We start from the raw sequence: 20,246 nt of genomic DNA, 5'->3' as shown, positions 1-20,246 counted from the left end.
GCATGAGCTCCCGTGCAAGGGAGAGGATAGGGAAAACGTGCACACGAGCCTCCGTGCAAGGGAGAGGACACAGTAACCTTTCCCCACTTTTTCCAATAGAAAAATGGAAGGAGGAAGAGGGAACAATATTGGGGGGAGGAGCAAAAATGTTTTATAAAAAAAAAACTCTCAAAAGACACAAACCCTTTTATGAACATGCTCCTGGCTTACAAAAGCTTTTGGTTAATTAGTTAATTAAATGGATGGATAATTTTTTGGCCTGCTCATCTGCCCAGTGAGGGACCAATACTTTAGCCCCCCTTCCTGCATCACCAGGGTGTGGGTGGGGAACAGGAGCACCAGCTGAGGAGGAGGGGAGCAAGGCTGAGAAGTGGCTCTGCCCACACTGGTGTGCCAGCCAGCACAGTGGGGCGGGGGGCAGTGAGCTTTGCCAGGGTAAGAACAGATTACTTCCCTCTCCTTCTCTCCCACCCTGCAAGAGGACAGCAGGGAGCAGAGTGTGGGCTTGTCTACACGTAGCAGTTGCACTCATTTTACTTAAATTGGTCTAAAAACCAATGTAGTTAAACCGGTTCAAACCCTTTCATGGACACACGTACACTGGTTAAAAACTGGCTCCATCTGTGTAGTTTGCACTTGCACACTTACAAAGAACCCCTAAAAAAAAATTCAAAGCAAACAAAAAAAAGTTTTCATCAATTATTTTCACAGGAGACAAAAACCAACCACCTTCCTTCCCAAAGAGAATCACAACTTTAGTTAAACTGGTGCAACTTTTGCATGCAACTCTCAGAGTGACAGTCTGGCTTCTCTCTGGGGCTGGCTGATAAGGATTCAGAGACCATCACCCCCTCTTACCATGCTGAAAACACCTCTCCATTCGAGCAGTGCTGGTGCAGATCGTTTCGTTTCCCAGCATTTATTAGTAACAAACGTATTTCCTCCGCAAATGGCCCTTCCAAATATTTATGTTGCAGAGGGTCCCTTCATGAAAATTAGTTCATGGAAATGCCAGGAGCATGTGAACCTCTGGAAAAAGGCTGTTGCCTTGGCTAGTAAATTTAAAAGACAGTATTAAAAGGAGATCTGTGGTGTTCACATTCAAAATGTTTTCTTGGTGGATCTGGGAGGTTAGCAGAGACTGTCTCTTGCTGTGGATGTGTCACAGGGCCGGCTCCAGGCACCAGCTTGGCAAGCAGGTGCTTGGGGCGGCTGCTCGGGAGAGGGGCGGCACCTCCAGCTATTCGGCGGCAATTCGGTGGACGGTCCCTCACTCCCGCTGGGAGCGAAAGACCTTCCCCCGAATTGCCGCAGCAGATCACGATCGCGGCCTTTTTTTTTTTTTTGGCTGCTTGGGGCGGCCAAAACCCTGGAGCCGGCCCTGGTGTGTCGTCACTACCAAGTTTGCTCAACTGCCCTCATGTTACTTCCCTGGTCCTAACCTGTCATGAGAGATAGCAGCTACACTGAAGAATGACAGTCCAGTTGCTGTAATGTCCAAACTCAATTTGGTGAGTTGTTTTCAGGAGACACGTGAGCCCTTGTGTTTAAGAGCTTCAATATATAAAATCAAGTGGCTTCCTTTTGTGTTGCAAAGTAGCTGTGGGTGCATGTGTCTGATATTGTGTATCCACAGCTCTGGGGCAGTTTCATGTTTGGTCCTTAGAAGCAATATAAACACAAGTCCCTGGAGTTATTCTGTCTTTAAACCCAGCAGAACTGAGGGCAGAATTTGGCCCATTGTCTTTTATTTGCCTGGAAAGAGCCATGCCTGTTCATAGATTTTTAAGGCCAGAAAAGACCATTAGATACTCTACTCTGACTCCCTGCACATTATAGGCCATGGAGACATTATGTCACTGAACAAGATAAATACAATCATAATACTAGGATTAAAAATAGTGGGCCAGATGGAGAGGAACCCACTTTCAACTCTTCGGGAGGAAGGTTTTCCCTCCTCCTGGGGAGGAGCAGCAGGTCTGGCCTTGAGATTGGGGGTCTACCAGAGGCCGGGACCACCCATGAGGTGTGCCTCTACCCCAGCTCTGCTTTCCCTAGCAATATGATCTCCTTGTATGTTTCCTGCAGATAGAGCTCTCCAAGAGCTGTGACACAGATTAGTGTGTTTGCTATTTAACACACTGGATCATGGCAAAAGCTGAATTAGGACATTCAAACTTCCAAGGGTGGGTGCGACGGTCACTCAAGATGCGTGCTCGAGTGAGAGCTAAAATCCTAGTTTAACCCGAACAGTCTTGGTCAGATGTCAGGTTTAATCATGGTGAATATCAGGACCATATTGTTATTAGTCATTATTTGTGTTGCAGTAACACCAGGTGAGCTCAGGGCTCTCATGTGTTAGGCACTGTGGAAACACATAATAACCCGGAGTTTACAATCTAAATAGACAAGGCAGGCAAAGAGTGGGAGGGGAAAGAGTGAGGGAAAGTGTCTTGCCCAAAGTCACAGAGCAGGTCAATGGCAGGTCTTCTGACTGCTAATCCAGTGCTCTGTCCATTAGGCCATACTGCATCTCAATCAGGTTCATTGTCCCTTAAGTTTTATAGGCACCTAACTGCGCTTTGGGCATGGATGTCATCTTGCATCTGCATTTAGCACCAGGTGGGCTGTATCTATTTTGAATTTATTCTTCTTTATCTTTAGCCCCACTGGTTTTGGGATCTGTTCAGAAAGCGCTTGTCGGACAGGGATTTTCCATTCCGTCAGGGAGAGCCAGGCGTTACGTACTGAGTTGGAAGCAGCTCTTTTCAACATCTGTAGCTTTCTCCTCCCAATACATGACCGGTGTCTGCTAGGACTGATTCGGACATTGATGCTCCTGCCCTCTCCCCGACCCCCCACTACCTGTTGAGTCTGAAATCTGTCTACACTTTCCGTTAGGATTGCAGAGGCATTTTGATTACTGGAAACTTACTCTCTGTTACCAGGGCTAAATTTAAGGTAACTTCTTGCCTGACCTTGATAGCCAGGCTGCCTGGATCCACCCTCTTAGCACAGTATTGCTAATCCCAAGCAGTTTAAAATGACAAAAATCACGGGCTAGGCTCAAAAATCATGAGATGTCTAGAAATAATAAATTTGGGTTTCTGTTTATTTACCTTCTGTTTTCTGAGCTGTTAGAGTCACAGTCAGGTTGTGATTCAAGCATTCCTCTGCAACCATGTGGGCTAGAAAAAATGAAAGCTGGGGTTCTCACATAATCACTTAATTCCATCAGGGCTTTAAGGAAAACACCAAATATCATGAGACTCATGGTTAAAACGTGAGAGTTGACAACAGAGTTACTGTCTTCCTGATCTGCTCCCATTCTTTCAGAGCTGTGAGGTTTGGAGTCAAATTTAGCCAGCTTCGTATATCCAAAAGGGATCCCACGGAGGCTTAGAAAGCTAATTCTGTGGTCAGGTTGATTGGGGAGGCAAAGATTAACACCTGAAATGTTCTTTAAAAGATTCAGCTGGGAGATCGCAAGGACATGGCTGCGATGCAGCATGTGACCCACAAAATAGCATTTCTTCCAGCTGTTTTTTTCAAGTCATTTGCATTAAACACAAATAAAGTGGCAGAGCCTCCTTTACATTAAGGCTTCTTTACGGTGCGCCAGCAGGGTAATAGGGCCTGAAAGTGAGCGTACATGTAATACATTCCCACTTTAAGGCCCCTTTATACTGTCAGTGGCAGCATTGTCAGCTTGTTGTTTTTCTTAAAGCCCAAACTCCTGGCGTTATGGGATTATGGGAGAATCTCAGCTTTCAATCAAAAATAAAAATAAGTTTCTCGCCTTCATGGCTGCAGAGAAAAGCTTGAAAACATGAATCCTGTATGCTCTAACACCAGCAGGCAAATACTAATAAAAGAAACCAAATGTTTGGTTTGATTTTTAAAGCCTCATGATTTTTAAAGCCATGATTTTTTGAGACCTAACTCATGATTTTTGAATGGTGGAGAATAATGGTGTGGTGTGGAAAGGCCTCGGTACAAGTGAGAGCCAGACCCAACCAGTTTCAAATACTTAGTGCAAAAATAAGAACATAAGAATGGCCCTACTGGGTCAGACCAAAGGTCCATTTAGCCCAGTATCCTGTCTTCTGACAGTGGCCAGTGCCAGGTACCCCAGAGGGAATGAACAGAACAGTTAATCAGCAAGTGATCCATCCCCTGTCGCTCATCCACAGCTTCTGGCAAACAGAGGCTAGAGACACCATTCCTGCCCATCCTGGCTAATAGCCATTGATGGACCTATCCTCCATGAATTTATATAGTTCTTTTTTTAACCCTGTTATGGTCTTGGCCTTCACAATATCCTCTGGCAAGGAGTTCCACAGATTGACTGCAGGTTGTGTGAAGAAATACTTCCTTTTATTTGTTTTAAATCTGCTGCCTATTAATTTCATTTGGTGACCCTTAGTTCTTGTATTATGAAAAGTAGTAAACAACACTTCCTTATCTACTTTCTCTATACCAGTTATGATTTTATAGACATCAATCATATCTCCCCTTAGCTGTCTCTTTTCCAAGCTGAAAAGTCCCAGTCTTAATAATCTCTCCTCAGACAGAAGCCGTTCCATAAGCCTAATCATTTTTGTTGTCCTTTTCTGAACCTTTTCCAATCACTTTCCCTTTAAACTAATCAGGTTTCACTTCTATGATATGTGGTGAGACCACTGCCTACCACGCTGACCAATATTATCTCCTTGTTTCCTTGTACTCCCGCATCGATCTGTATCTGTCTATGGTCTCTTGTCTTATACTTACATTGTAAGTTCCTTGGGACAGAGACTGTCTTTGTGTCCTGTGTTAGTACAGCGCCTGGCACAATGGGGTCTGAGTCCGTGGTTGGGCTCATAGGCACCATGATAAATACAGATAAATAATAATATGCTATATGTGATGTCATAAGCATATTAATTCTCTAGCATAGGCACTGGAACTAGGGGTGCTGGGAGTGCGGCAGCACTCACTGGCTTGAAGTGGTTTCCATCATATCCCGGGTTTACAGTTTGATTCAATAGCTCTCAGCACCCCCACTATACAAATTGTTCCGGCACCTCTGTTCTCTAGTCATCCATAATGTGTTCCAAGAATAACAGGACTGGCAAGACATGAATTTCCAGTGCAATAAATGAGATGGGGAACATTTTGTGTGTGTGTGTGTGAAGAAAATTGTGTCTTTATTCTTCACACACACATTCTTTATTGCGCTCAGTGTAGCATGTATGATTACTTGCTCTGTGGGTGGGTGGCGTATATGAGCTTTCGGTGCAAGGAGCTCCTGGCCCTCAGAGACCGCGTATGGGCTTTGGAGGCCAGGGTGGCGGAACTGGAGGACCTAAGGGAGGCAGAGAGGTATGTTGATGAGGCTTTTCGGGAAACTGTAGATTTGTCCCACCTCCAGTCAGACAGCCCCTGCACTGTTAAGGAGGGTGAAAGGCTCAGGGAAGGAGAGCAGTCAACGGGAGCAGAGGGAAACCTTCCCATAGTTGGGACCCTCCTTCCAGAGGATGTTTGGGTATCCTCTCACACTGAGGTTACCTCTCTGGGGGAGGGAACTCCAGTCATTAGGAAAAGGCAGGTGTTAGTAATGGGAGATTCGATCATTAGAAACATAGATAGCTGGGTTTGTGATGATTGGGAGAACCATATGGTGATTTGCCTGCCTGGGGCGAAAGTTGTGGATCTCTCGAGGCATCTAGACAGACTTATGTGTAGTGCTGGGGAGGAGTATGTAGGTACCAATGACATAGGGAACGGTAGGAGAGATGTCTGGGAGGCCAAATTTAGGCTGCTAGAAAAGAGACTGAAATCCAGGACCTCTATGGTAAGGAGAGGGGGAGGGAGAGCTCAGTGGTTTGAGCATTGGCCTGCTAAACCCAGCGTTCTGAGTTCAATCCTTGAGGGGGGTCATTTGGGGCAAAAATCTATCTGGGGATTGGTCCTGCTTTGAGCAAGAGGTTAGACTAGATGACCTCCTGAGGTCCCTTCTAACCCTAATATTCTATAGTAGCATTCTCAAAAATGCTTCCAGTTCCACGCGCAGGGCCAGGTAGGCAGGCAGAGCTTCAGAGTCTCGATGCATGGATGAGACGATGGGGTAAAGAGGAGGGGTTTAGATTCATTAGGAACTGGGGAAACTTTTGGGATAGGAGGAGCTTATACAGGAAGGATGGGCTCCACCTAAACCAAAGTGGATCCAGACTGCTGGCACTTAACATTAAAAAGGTTGCAGAGCAGTTTTTAAACTAAGAGATGGGGGAAAGCCGACTGCTGCAGCGGAGCACATGGATCAGACAGAAACTTCTCTTAGAGGAGAGTCTATTGATAGAGATTCTCTTGGTTCTAGTCAGGAGGAGAGGATGGAAGAGGATAAAGAATGGGCCAGATCAGACAAGAAACATTCACATAAAAAAGAATCTGACACTTCAGAAAAGGGCAGACAAATAAACAATGACAAATTTTTAAAGTGCTTATCCACAAATGCTAGAAGTCTAAATAATAAGATGGGTGAACTAGAGTGCCTCGTGTTAAAGGAGGATATTGATATAACAGGCATCACAGAAACCTGGTGGAGTGAGGACAATCAATGGGACACAATCATTCCGGGGTACAAAATGTATTGGAAGGACGGGGGGGGGGGGGAGGGGGGTAGAGGGAGAAGTGGCACTATATGTGAAAGAAAATGTAGAATCAAATGAAGTAAAAATCTTAAATGAATCCACATGTTCCATTGAATCTCTATGGTTAGTAATTCTATGCTCTAATAAGAATATAACAGTAGGAATCTATTATCGACCACCTGACCAGGACAGTGATAGTGACGATGAAATGCTAAGGGAGATTAGAGAGGCTATCAAAATAAAGAACTCATTAATAGTGGGGGATTTCAATTATCCCCATATTGACTGGGTACATGTCACCTCAGGACGAAATGCAGAGACAAAATTTCTCAATACTTTAAATGACTGCTTCTTGGAGCAGCTGGTACAGGAACCCACAAGAGGCAATTCTCGATTTAGTCCTGAGTTGACCGCAGGATCTGGTCCAACAGGTAACTATAACAGGACCGCTTGGAAATAATGACCATAATATAATACCATTTAACCTTCCTGTGGTGGGAAGAACATCTCAACAGCCCAACACTGTGGCATTTAATTTCAGAAAGGGCAAAAATGAGGAGGTTAGTTAAACAGAAATTAAAAGGTACAGTGACTAGAGTGAAATCCCTGCAAGCTGCATGGACACTTTTCAAAGACACCATAATAGAGGCCCAACTTAAATGTATACCCAAATTAAAAAACACAGTAAAAGAACTAAAGAAGAGCCACTGTGGCTTAACGACCATGTAAAAGAAGCAGTGAGAGATAAAAAGGCATCTTTTAAAAAGAGGAAGTCAATTCCTAGTGAGGTAAATAGAAAGGAGCATAAACACTGCCTAATTAAGTGTAAAAATGTGATAAGAAAAGCCAAAAAGGAGTTTGAAGAACAGCTAGCCAGAAACTCAAAAGGTAATAACAAAATGTTTTTAAGTACATCAGAAGCAGGAAGCCTGCTAAACAACCAGTGGGGCCCCTGGACGATCGAGATACAAAAGGAGCACTTAAAGACGATAAAGTCATTGCGGAGAAACTAAATGGATTCTTTGCCTCAGTCTTCACAGCTGAGGATGTTAGGGAGATTCCCAAACCTGAGCCGTCCTTTGTAGGTGACAAATCTGAGGAATTGTCACAGATTGAAGTGTCATTAGAGGAGGTTTTGGAATTAATTGATAAACTTAACAGTAACAAGTCACCGGGACCAGATGGCATTCACCCAAGAGTTCTGAAAGAACTCAAATGTGAAATTGCGGAACTATTAACTATGGTTTGTAACCTGTCCTTTAAATCAGCTTCTGTATCCAATGACTGGAAGATAGCTAATGTATGCCAATATTTAAAAAGGCTCTAGAGGTGATCCTGGCAATTAACGTCAGTACTGGGCAAATTAGTTGAAACTAACTAAAGAATAAAATGGTCAGACACATAGAAGAACATAAATTGTTGGGCAAAAGTCAACATGGTTTCTGTAAAGGGAAATCGTGTCTTAGTAATCTATTAGAGTTCTTTGAAGGGGTCAACAAACATGTGGACAAGGGGGATGCAGTGGACATAGTGTACTTAGATTTCCAGAAAGCCTTTGACAAGGTCTCTCACCAAAGGCTCTTACATAAATTAAGTTGTCATGGGATAAGAGGGAAGATCCTTTCATGGATTGAGAACTGTTTAAAAGACAGGGAACAAAGGGTAGGAATTAATGGTAATTTTTCAGAATGGAGAGGGGTAACTGACCCCAAGGGTCAGTCCTAGGACCAATCCTATTCAACTTATTCATAAATGATCTGGAGAAAGGGGTAAACAGTGAGGTGGCAAAGTTTGCAGCTGATACTAAACTGCTCAAGATAGTTAAGATCAAAGCAGACTGAAGAACTTCAAAAAGATCTCACAAAACTAAGTGATTGGGCAACAAAATGGCAAATGAAATTTAATGTGGATAAATGTAAAGTAATGAACATTGGAAAAAATAACCCCAACTATACATACAATATGATGGGGGCTAATTTAGCTATAACTAATCAGGAAAGAGATCATGAAGTCATCGTGGATAGTTCTCTGAAGACGTCCATGCAGTGTGCAGCGGCAGTCAAAAAAGCAAACACGATGTTTAGGAATCATTAAAAAAGGGATAGAGAATAAGACGGAGAATATCTTATTGCCCTTATATAAATCCATGGTATGCCCACATCTTGAATACTGCGTGCAGACGTGGTCTCCTCATCTCAAAAAAGATATACTGGCATTAGAAAAGGTTCAGAGAAGGGCAACTAAAATGATTAGGGGTTTAGAACGGGTCCCATATGTGGAGAGATTAAAGAGGCTAGGACTTTTCAGCTTGTAAAAGAGGAGACTAAGGGGGGATATGATAGAGGTATATAAAATCATGAGTGGTGTGGAGAAAGTGAATAAGGAAAAGTTATTTACTTATATAAATGAAATTAATGGGCAGCAGGTTTAAAACAAATAAAAGGAAGTTCTTCACACAGCGCATAGTCAACCTGTGGAACTCCTTGCCTGAGGAGGTTGTGAAGGCTAGGACTATAACGGGGTTTAAAAGAGAACTAGATAAATTCATGGAGGTTAGGTCCATTAATGGCTATTAGCCAGGATGGGTAAGGAATGGTGTCCCTAGCCTCTGTCTGTCAGAGAGTGGAGATGGATGGCAGGAGAGAGATCAGTTGATCATTACCTGTTAGGTTCACTCCCTCTGGGTCACCTGGCATTGGCCATTGTCAGTAGACAGGATACTGGGCTGGATGGAACTTTGGTCTGACCCAGTCTGGCCATTCTTATGTTCTTACAAAGAAACAAACATGGGCACAAGTCCCCTTTTTCCATTGTAAATTGCCTTGAAAGTACCCAGCGTTCCTTGATACTTTTCTAGAATAGTTGGGGAGCAAAAGCTCGATCTTGAGTCCTCTGGCTGTGATCCAGTAAAGCATTTAAGCCCATGTTTAATTTTAAGTACTTGTAAAGTCTGTGGGACTACTCATGTACTTATACTATTAAGCATGATCTTAGGTGCTTTGCAGGATCAGGGCCAGAATACTCAGTACTTTGCAGAATCCTATCCTAGAAGTATTTTAGCAGGTAACAGAGAGAAAAATCTCTCCCAAAGTTAAAACTACAAAGGTAAATGAAATATTAGATACTAGACACATTTTATACAGTGCCAAGGTGATTTTGCTTCCTTCAAGAGACTTAGATTCAGCTAATGATTAAGAGCAGTCTAAGCAAATTAGAATTTATAGAGCCATTAGGGTAGCATGGAAAATGTAACCATGCTTAATTGAGGCTGAAAACCAAATAGAGCTACCTAGACTGTAATTAACTGTTCCAAATTAGCTACCTCTGTATGACAGAAGAGCTAAAAGAAACAGAATGTCCAAACTCATGAAAGCCTTCCTTCTGGTGTAATGGATCTGTCATTGAAATATACAACCCTACGATGGCAAATGCAAGGGAGAAATGTCGAATGCATTCAAAAAAGACAGTGGGGCACTTAGGAAAATAAAAGTAGAAAGAACCTAGAACCTAGAAATAGAAAAATAAATAAATAAACGCTGTCAACAGGAGCAGGAAGATGCTGCCCAAAGTAAGGAAGGAAATCAGAATTGCAAAGACAAGCCGAGAACCAGCTGTAGCTTCAGAGATGTCAAACATGATTCCAAAAGATTGTTCCTGTAGTAGGAAACCACAGCTCTGTCAGGGAGGAAATACGACCCTTGTCAAATGGAAGAGAAAATGAGATAATCAGCGTTGTTTATGGTACTCTACTAAAAGAATGCTTCCTTACTGTGGTGACATCACTCATGCCAAAGAACCAGGATAGGTGTGTACCTGGGCCAAAAGCTGTTATAGCAGGGATAAAGGAGAGAAGACAGAACTGAGGGGCCGGGGGGAATCAAATCAGTATCTTAGAAGTCTGTATACTAATACAAGAAGTATGGGGAATAAGCAGGAAGAACTCAAAATGCTAGTAAATAAACACAACTATGACATAGTTGGCATCACAGAGACCTGGTGGGAATACGCATGACTGGAACATTGGTATAGAATGGTACAGCAGCTTGCTTAGGAAGGACAGGCAGGGAAAAAAGGGAGGAGGTGTTGCCTTATATATTAAAAACGTATACACTTGGACTGAGTTTGAGATGGAAATAGGAGACAGACTTGTTGAAAGTCTCTGGGTAAGGATAAAAGGGGTAAAAAACAAGGGTGATGTCATGGTAGGGGTCTATTACAGACCACCTAACCAGGAAGAAGGAGTGGATGAGGTTTTGTTTAAATAACTAACAAAATCATCCAAAGCACAGGACTTGTTGGTGATGGGGGACTTCAACTACTCAGACATCTGTTGGGAAAATAACACAGCAGGGCACAGATTATCCAACAAGTTCTTGGAATGTATTGGAGACAATTTTTTATTTCAGAAGGTGAAGAAAGCTACTAGGGGAGAGGCTGTACTGGATTTGATTTTGACAAATAGGGAGAACTGGTTGAGAATTTGAAAGTGGAAGGCAGCTTGGGTGGAAGTGATCATGAAATGATAGAGTTCATGATTCTAAGGAATGGTAGGAGGGAGAACAGCAAAATAAAGGTAGTGGATTTCAAGAAGGCAGACTTTAGCAAACTCAGGGAGTTGGTAGGTAAGATCCCTTGGGAATCAAGTCTAAGGGGAAAAACAATTGAAGACAGTTGGCAGTTTTTCAAAGAGACATTATTAAGGGTACAAGAGCAAACTATCCCACTGTGTAGGAAAGATAGGAAGTATGGCAAGAGACCACCATGGCTGAACCAAGAGATCTTCAATGATGTAAAAATCAAAAAAGAGTCCTACAAAAAGTGGAAACTAAGTCAAATTACAAAGCATGAATATAAACAAGTAACATAAGTATGTAGGGACAAAATTAGAAAGGCCAAGGCACAAAACGAGCTCAAAGTAGCTAGAGACACAAAGGGTAAGAATTAAACATTCTGCAAATACATTAGAAGCAAGAGGAAGACCAAGGACAGGGTAGGCCTGTTACTCAATGAGGGGGGGAAACAATAACAGAAAATGTGGAAATGGCAGAGATGCTTAATGACTTCTTTGTTTCGGTTTTCACCAAGAAGGTTAGTGGTGTTTGGACCTCTAATATAGTGAATGCCAGTGAAAATGAGGTAGGATAGCGGCTAAAATAGGAAAAGAACAAGTTACAAATTACTTAGACAAATTAGATGTCTTCAAGTCATCAGGGCCTGATGAAATATGTCCTAGAATACTCAAGGAGCTGACTGAGGAGATATCTGAGCCATTAGCGATTATCTTTGAAAAAGTCATGGAAGACGGGAGAGATTCCAGAAGACTGGAAAAGGGCAAATATAGTGCCCATCTATAAAAAGGGAAATAAGGACAACTCAGGGAATTACAGACCAGTCAGCTTAACTTGTGTACCGGGAAAGATAATGGAGCAAATAATTAAGCAATCAATTTGCAAAGATAATAAGGTGATAAGTAAGTCCCCATGGATTTGTCAAGAACAAATAGTGTCAAACCAACCTGATAGCTTTCTTTGACAGGGTAATAAGCCTTGTGGATAGGGGGAAGCAGTAAACATGGTATATCTTGCCTTTAGTAAAGCTTTTGATATGGTCTCGCATGACCGTCTCATAAACAAACTAGGGAAATGCAACGTAGATGGAGCTACTATAAGGTGGGTGCAAAACTGGTTGGAAAACCATTCCCAGAGAGTAGTTATCAGTGGTTCACAGTCATGCTGGAAGGATATAACAAGTCGGGTCCCGCAGGGATCAGTTCTGGGTCCGGTTCTGTTCAATATCTTCAATGATTTAGATAATGGCATAGAGAGTACACTTATAACGTTTGTGGATGATACCAAGCTGGGAGGGGTTGCAAGTGCTTTGGAGGATAGGATTAATATTCAAAATGACCTGGACAAACTGGAGAAATGGTCTGAAGTAAATAGGATGAAATTCAAAAAGGACAAATGCAAAGTACTCCATTTAGGAAGGAACAATCAGTTGCGCACATACAAAATCGGAAATGACTGCCTAGGAAGGAGTATTGCGGAAAGGGATCTGGGGGTCATAGTGGACCACAAGCTAAATATGAGTTAACAGTGTAATGCTGTTGCAAAAAAATGAACATAATTCTGGGATGTATTAGCAGGAGTATTGTAAGCAAGACACGAGAAGTAATTCTTTTGCTCTACTCCACGCTGATTATGCCTCAACTGGAGTATTGTGTCCAGTTCTGGGCGCCACATTTCAGGAAAGACGTGGACAAATTGGAGAAAGTCCAGAGAAGAGCAACAAAAATGATTAAAGGTCTAGAAAACATGACCTATGAGGGAAAATTGAAAATATTGCGTTTGTTTAGTCTGGAAAAGAGAAGATTAAGAGGGGACATGATAACAGTTTTCAAGTATGTAAAAGGTTGTTAAAAGGAGGAGGGAGAAAAATTGTTTATCTTAACCTCTGAGGATAGGACAAGAAGCAATGGGCTTAAATTGCAGCAAAGGGGGTTTAGGTTGGACATTAGGAAAAACTTCCTAACTGTCAGGGATAAATTGCCTAGGGAGGTTGTGGAATCTCCATCATTGGAGATTTTTAAGAGCAGGTTAGACACACCTGTCAGGGATGGTCTAGATAATACTTAGTCCTGCCATGAGTGCAGGGGACTGGTCTAGATGACCTCTCGAGGTCCCTTCCAGTCCTATGATTCTATGATTCACTCTGAGCTGATTCAAAGCCATTGAAGTAAGTGGAAAACCTCTCATTGGCTCCAGTGGATGTTTGATCAGACCCTAACTTTGTACTCAGCATGAGACTCCACCTTGACCCAGATTTTCCAGGCAGGTCCTCAACACCGCTGAACCTCAGGTACCAACTACCTCAAGTTGGACACCCAAAACCCATGGCCTAGAATGAGCAAGCCCTACTGAGACTTGGCTGTTAAAGGCCTCCCCAGCCTTGGAGCTATCTTGGTGGGACTTACGCTAAGACTCGCCAGGTAAGGGGCAGATTCCGTCCCTCTCACTCCTGCTGAGCAGGGCCTCAGTGCCTGAGGCGTCCCATTGAAATGAACAGAGCTGCTCTCAGAATAAGGTACTGCACAACCCGAGTGACAGGGTGGGGCAGAAACTGGTCCCAAAAGGAACAAATAGGAGCTCTCTACTGGCCCCTGCGACTTTTATGTGTCCACACCTCCAGGAGCTCTGGCAGAGGGCGTCAGCTCTGAAGCTGGGACATCACATTAAAGCCTGTGTTGATCCTTTCCTGGAGCCAGTGTAGAAAAAATGGCCGATGTCATGGCTCACCTTATCACCGTTGGACTGTCAACTCTAGCACTTGTGGCTGGAGTGCTCGGACCAAGATTATATGGGTTCCTCATGCCTCCTTCCCCCCCCTCGCATATTTGCATACCTACATAGCCCAAAATCTATAGGATAAAATGGGATTCACCAACCCCTGATAGAAAAGGTTTAGGTGTCTGGGGATTTCTTAGTATGGCCAGTGTCCCTGAAGGAGTGGCAGAAAGGTACTTTGGCCCAGATCTGCATTGAAATCAATAGCAGTTAGGAGTCTAAATACTTTGTGGATCTGGAACCCTTGTTTACATATATATTCTTGTGCCTAGCACTACTTAGGAATGTGTGTTTCTGCAATATCAGCCCTGTTCTTGCCAGATTCTGTGAGCAGGGCCTGCCTCTTGCTCATAACCTGACTTTGCTTCAGATCAGCAAAGTGTAGACTACTACTTTAGTACCTCATACCTGGCCTCTGACACAAAGCCTCAAGTCTCAGGCCCTCTTCTATTACATGGAGACTAATAAGTAAAAAATGCACATTTAATATCCTGCAGTGGTGGAAGCACAATCCTTACCATGTCTGACCTGTCCAGCTTGTGCTGGAATATGTGGGGGAGAACAGCACCATCCTGAGGGATTTTGGGGAAGACAGGTTAATTGAGGAGAAGCAAAAAGCTTCCAGAGCCTGTAAAGGGGCCTTAGTGTAAATGAGAGTCAGGGCCCTTCAAAGTAGAGTGTTTCTTAGTCTGAGTGATCTGCACAGGTGTCATCGTGCTTGGAGAGCAACGACGGATTTATACAATAAATCCATATCTTGGAGGTCATTTGCATTTTTAATAGACCGCCGCTGTGTGTTGCTCGGTAAAAGCAATGAGGATTCAAGCAGAAGTAGCTGACCAATGGAAGTGCAGGTCTTTGTCTAACGCCAAACACACGTGGCAAATATATCTTCTTTCCCTCCCCCCTCCACCATTTGTTTCTTCCTGATTTTAATTTGGCCCCTGTTCATTGTGATTATTAATTTCCTGTCCCTGGTGCTTTCTCCTGATGCACCCAACTATATTTTTGCAGGAGTACAGTATGCTTTAGCTCAGGGGTGGGCAAACTACGGCCCGGGGGCCACATCCAGCCCTTTGCTTTAATCTGGCCCTCGAGCTCCCGCCAGGGAGCAGAGTCGGGGGATTGCCCTGTTCCACGTGTGCCGTGGCTCCCGGAAGCAGCAGCATGTCCCCCCTCTGGCTCCTGCGCGTAGGGGCAGCCAGGGGGCTCCGCATGGGAACCACAGCCAATGGTAGCTGCAGGGGTGGTGCTTGCGGACAGGGCAGTGTGCAGAGCCGCTTGGCTATTCCTCCGTGTAAGAGCTGGAGGGGGGGATGACATGCTGCTGCTTCCGGGAGCTGCTTGAGGTAAGCGCCGCCCAGAGCCTGCATCCCTGACCCCCTCCTGCGCCCCAACCCCCTACCGCAGACCTGATCCCCCTCCTGCCCTCTGAACCCCTTGGTCCCAGCCCAGAAAACCCTCATACATCCCAAGCCCCTCATCCCCAACCCCACCCCAAAGCCCGCACCCCAACTGGAGCCCTCACCCCCACACGCCCCAACCCCGTGCCCCAGCCCTGATCCCACACTCTGAACTCTTCATTTCCGGCCCCACTACAGAGCCCACTCCCCCAGTCAGAGCCCACACCCCCTCCCATACTCCAACCCCCAATTTCAGGAGCATTCATGGCCTGCCATACAATTTCCATACCCAGATGTGGCCCTCGGGCCAAAAAGTTTGCCCACCCTGCTTTAGCTGGAGTGAATAGTGAAACAAGACAATAGTTAAACCGATTCCATGCACTGCCAAACAAGTGGCTGAGACAAGTCACCTCAAATAGCCCAGCTGATCAGTAGTTTTTGGCGCATCATATGCTGATTGTTAATTAAATGAACTATGTAAACAGTGCAAAGTTAATATAAGAGCTAGTTTACATTGTCTGGCTTATAGATTTGGATTTATCAAAGCAAACTTCCCCACAGCTAGCTCACGATGTTCTCTTATTGAAACCAGTCATGTGGGGCTAGGTTTTTGGTGTATAATACTTGAATAGAGCCAAATATGCTGGTTTTTTTTGTCAAATAGCTCATGCTCAGTTCTCTAACTGCATCTAGCTCCCCTCACCCGCAGGAGAATGGGGAGCAGTAAGGAGCCAGCGGCAGCTCCCGAATTCTGCGCCACCCACCACTGGCATAAATGAGAGCTGCGGAGGAGAAGTGGTAATTTACACCTCTGTCGTACAGTGTCTAAGTGACCTTACAGCAGTGGAGGGTCAGCACAGTAGAACTTCACTTCTCCACGCCCCATCGCAGCCTCCCCTGCCCCCAACACACCTCCTGCGCCAGGGCCAGGGGGTAGCTGATGCATAACACAACTATACACCAGTGGAGAGACCTCCTGTCTACGGGAAATCCTCCACTGGCCTTTTTTGGCCAGTTCCCACCACTCCAGCAGTGCAGGTGAATGTAGCCCCATGTACCTGCCTGGGGATTTACATGGCAATGCTGAACGATTCTTCCAGGTTGGCCTCTTTGGATCATTGGAAGGTCAGGGATATCAGACTGGCAATGTAGTAGTTTATTGGCCAAATGCGGCTCAACGTATGAATTTTCCTCTGTGAAACTGGTGTATGGGGGCAGGGGTGTTTCAGTTAAAGAACTTTGTGAATGAGATCTGTGGAGATTTATTATGGTGAACCAAAGTTTACTTTAATGAACCCAGTAAAATGTAAACTCACTCTGAAATTAAACAGTTTATCTAAGCTATTTAATTTAAAATAATTAAATCATGCACCAAAGACTATTGACCAACTAGGCTGAGCAGGGCTGCAAAGCTATTTTAGGTGCCTTGTCGTAGCCTATAGATAGAGGCAAAGGCAGTATAAAAATACACCCATATTCTGGCCAATGCCGCCCCCAACACAGCAGTCCACACGGATCGCTCCTGCTGCTGCACAATAGGTGTGAATAGGTGAACTGGATCAGTGATCTGATGCAATATAAGCCCAGGTCTCATTGCATTGTTTGGAGCTAGAATCAGAACTGGCAAACTCAGGCTTGCATTTGCCCTGCTTGGACATGGGATTTCTGGCAGACGCCTGTGTACAGCACGCCACCAGAACTTTGTGTATTTCATACATTTCTCTTGCCTATGAATATACTTGAGCTGTTATTCTGTTTGTTGTGAAGGGCTGATGTGATGTGTTGCCGCTTGTGGATAGTGCCATTATTACAACCGTCCTTTGCAAACACAGGATTTGGGGCATTAGCCAAGGGCTCTGACTATTTAGTAACATTAAAGGAAAATATCAAACCACAGTCGGGAGCCAGACTTGTAATGGCCACAGTGCTGAATAGTTATTACCTGAATCAATCTGAAAATTAGCGGGGCCATAAGCTGCCAAGAGGCTGTGGCTTGATTCTGCTTCTGTTGCTGTTATGGGCAGTCGTGTGCAAAAGAGCTTGTATATGACCTTGCCTGGGCCTTCAGAGGGGTAGAAGCTGCAACCTTCAGTACTAACAATGTGAGTATCGCTTGCTTGAGGTAAAGAAGCAAGCCCTGTTGCATGTAGTACACTCTTCTCCTCCTCTGTGGTCCAGTCAAGAAGCACACTCTCTTAGGGCCTGCTCCAAAGCCCACTGAAGCCAAGTGAAAAGATCCCAGTCTGTTAGTGTGGGCTACACTTACCTGGAAAGCAGTTACTCCAGACGAGCCCTTCCTCCTGAGTTCCGCATCTTCCCATGGTGCTGTAGTGCAGCCCTGCCTACCCAAGAGCCTGTTAGCCAGATCAGAAGGCAGCATGTGTGCTAATAGTATCTGTTCTGCTTTGCCTGGCTTCCAACTTCGTGTCCTTCCTTTCTGAGGACACTTTTCAGGGGTGCTTAACCTTGGCAGATATGGAACAACAATAGCCATACTACTGAGCAATAATGTCAGGAAACAGGCGTTTCAGAACTAGAATCCAAAAGGCATAGAGCCCTGGACTAGTTCAATTTCCATACACTGACTCCCAGTTTTAGAACCGTTTCACCTTTGGAACCATGTTGTTTGCGTTTCCCGTGTGGGGAACACTTCAGGAAGTGATACTTTGGAGCAATTAGGCTCAAACAGGATGCTATAACAACGCCATGTGTTTATAAGAAACTGAAAATAAGCTTAAGTTCATTGAAGATTTTCTATAACACTGTTTCCCTGTGGTGCCTATCAATTATTTAAGCAGAACTTCTTAATACATTGAATTGAAAATAGATTAAAGCCATTACATTGCCTTCATTTAACCTAATTATTAATTAGGAAGAGGCCAGTTTTACTGAACTATGCCTGTTATTCATAAGAGCACCCTTGCCCCTTTCTTATCCTGGCTGGAGGTGCTGATGCCATTTCTGAAAATGCAGTTAACAATGGAACAGAGGACTCCAAAGACATTAGGTTTGGATAGGGCTAAATATTTTAAGGTGCTACAGCATCACTGGGCACAAAGGGTGGGTTTTCAAAAGCTCTTATTGGTGACAGACCTCTGTCCCCATTGATTTCAGTGCTGAGCGCTTCTGAAAATACCACCCAAGCGCTTTTGAAAATACCATCCAAACACTTGAAGGTGGAGTGCAGAAAGATGCTCACTGTTTTGCATTAATGGCTTGGTGGCTGTGCAGCACCAGCACCGAGTTCCTAAAGCCATACACACACCAGTATTTGCCAGATAGTCACAACTATATATCTATGGCGAAACCCTGGCCCTGTAGACGTTAATGACAAAACTCCCATCGACTTCACTTCCTGAGGAATCTATTCCAACCAGGCTGATCTTCCCCTTCGTGGAAATTCATTACGTGTCCCCGCAGATCAATGATTGCCCTGGTAAACGCTGTGGCACACTGTGCAATTTGCTGCTTTATTGACCCCTTTTAAGAGCACCATTCACTAGGACAGAGCCTGTTCCTCCATTGCAGCCAGTGGCAAAGCTCCCCTGGGCTTTTAATGGCAGCAGAATCGGGGCGGTCGGTGTGAGTTGCGTTTGCATTATGGTGGCAGACAAGCAGCATCTGGCCTGGCCTTCGTGAATGTTTTCTCCGTGTTTAAATACGAACTAGCATGAACCAAAGAACAGAGAGGCTGAAGCAGTGCACTTTCCACAGCTTCAGGGGCCTTGCAGATCCAGCAGGCACCCATGGGGCCTTTGTGGTGGGTTAACCCATTCAGAGAAAAGGTCAGGCTGACAAAGCAGCATCCCCTCCCTCTATCAAAGGCTTGCAGAGCAGTCCTGAGGAAGGAGAACTCATGCACATCAGTTTTCCATGATACCCAGCCCAGATTCCTCCTGCCTGTCCACCCGTGCACCCAAGGCAGCTCAGCCCAGGGTATGAATCACACTGAATAAATCCCCTGGCTAGCCCAGGTGGCCATCTGGGACTGAGCTTTGGGCTCTGAGCAAAAAGAGCACAGCCATTCTGAGCATCTAAGTCTGGGCTGTGGGATGCGTGGGGAGGCTTTTAGGGATACATCTAGCCTTTGAGCTGGGGGTGCAATCCCAGCTCAAGGAGACACAGCTATGCTTGCTCGTATGGAGCTAACACACTACAAATCGAAATGCTGCGGTGACACGAGTGGCAGGAGAGGCTCCCCACCCCAAGCATGATCCCTTCCGAGGCACTACATACGTACTCAGGTGACTGGCTGCTTGCACTATGTTTAGCACACCAGCTCCACCAACGCTAGCGTAGATGGCTCCTCACCTTCCCGCTCCAGGGCAGATGTGCCCTTAGTATTGCTGATACTGTGTCAACATAGATTGATTTGTTCAAATATTGCTTCAGCAGGTAACTAAGCTTTACAGCCAGCATACACTGAATGAACAAACCATGTATGTCATGTCTCATTGAAAAAACATTGACCCACAAAACTTAATAAGGAACAATCTTTGATTTATTCCCAATGTGCAACCAAAGAGTCATCCTCCTTCTGCCAAGCTCCCCAGACAGATTTTTCTGCTTCATTTTCTGAATGAGATTACGCTGGGCTGTCATGAAAACAGGAAAAATGTACGTCTCCAACACAACGCTCTCCTGTGGATGTGAGTTCCTCCTTTGTTTGTACAGCCACCATTTTTGATTCCTATCCCAGCTCCACATTATATACATTACACAAGATTTCCACCTAGTACAGTGGCTAACGGGAAAACTAATAGTTTGATGGGTTTCTTGAGATTTCTAGTGCAGTACCCCAAGGTGAAGGGAAATGTCCACTTGGACACTCACTGGAGCGTGGGAGTGTATGCATTTCTCTCCAGTCC

This window comes from Terrapene carolina, unplaced genomic scaffold (assembly GCF_002925995.2).
Source record: "Terrapene carolina triunguis isolate 2854851 unplaced genomic scaffold, T_m_triunguis-2.0 Scaffold173, whole genome shotgun sequence".
NCBI classification, from domain to species: Eukaryota; Metazoa; Chordata; order Testudines; family Emydidae; genus Terrapene; species Terrapene triunguis.
Note: the sequence above shows the minus strand (reverse complement) of the source record.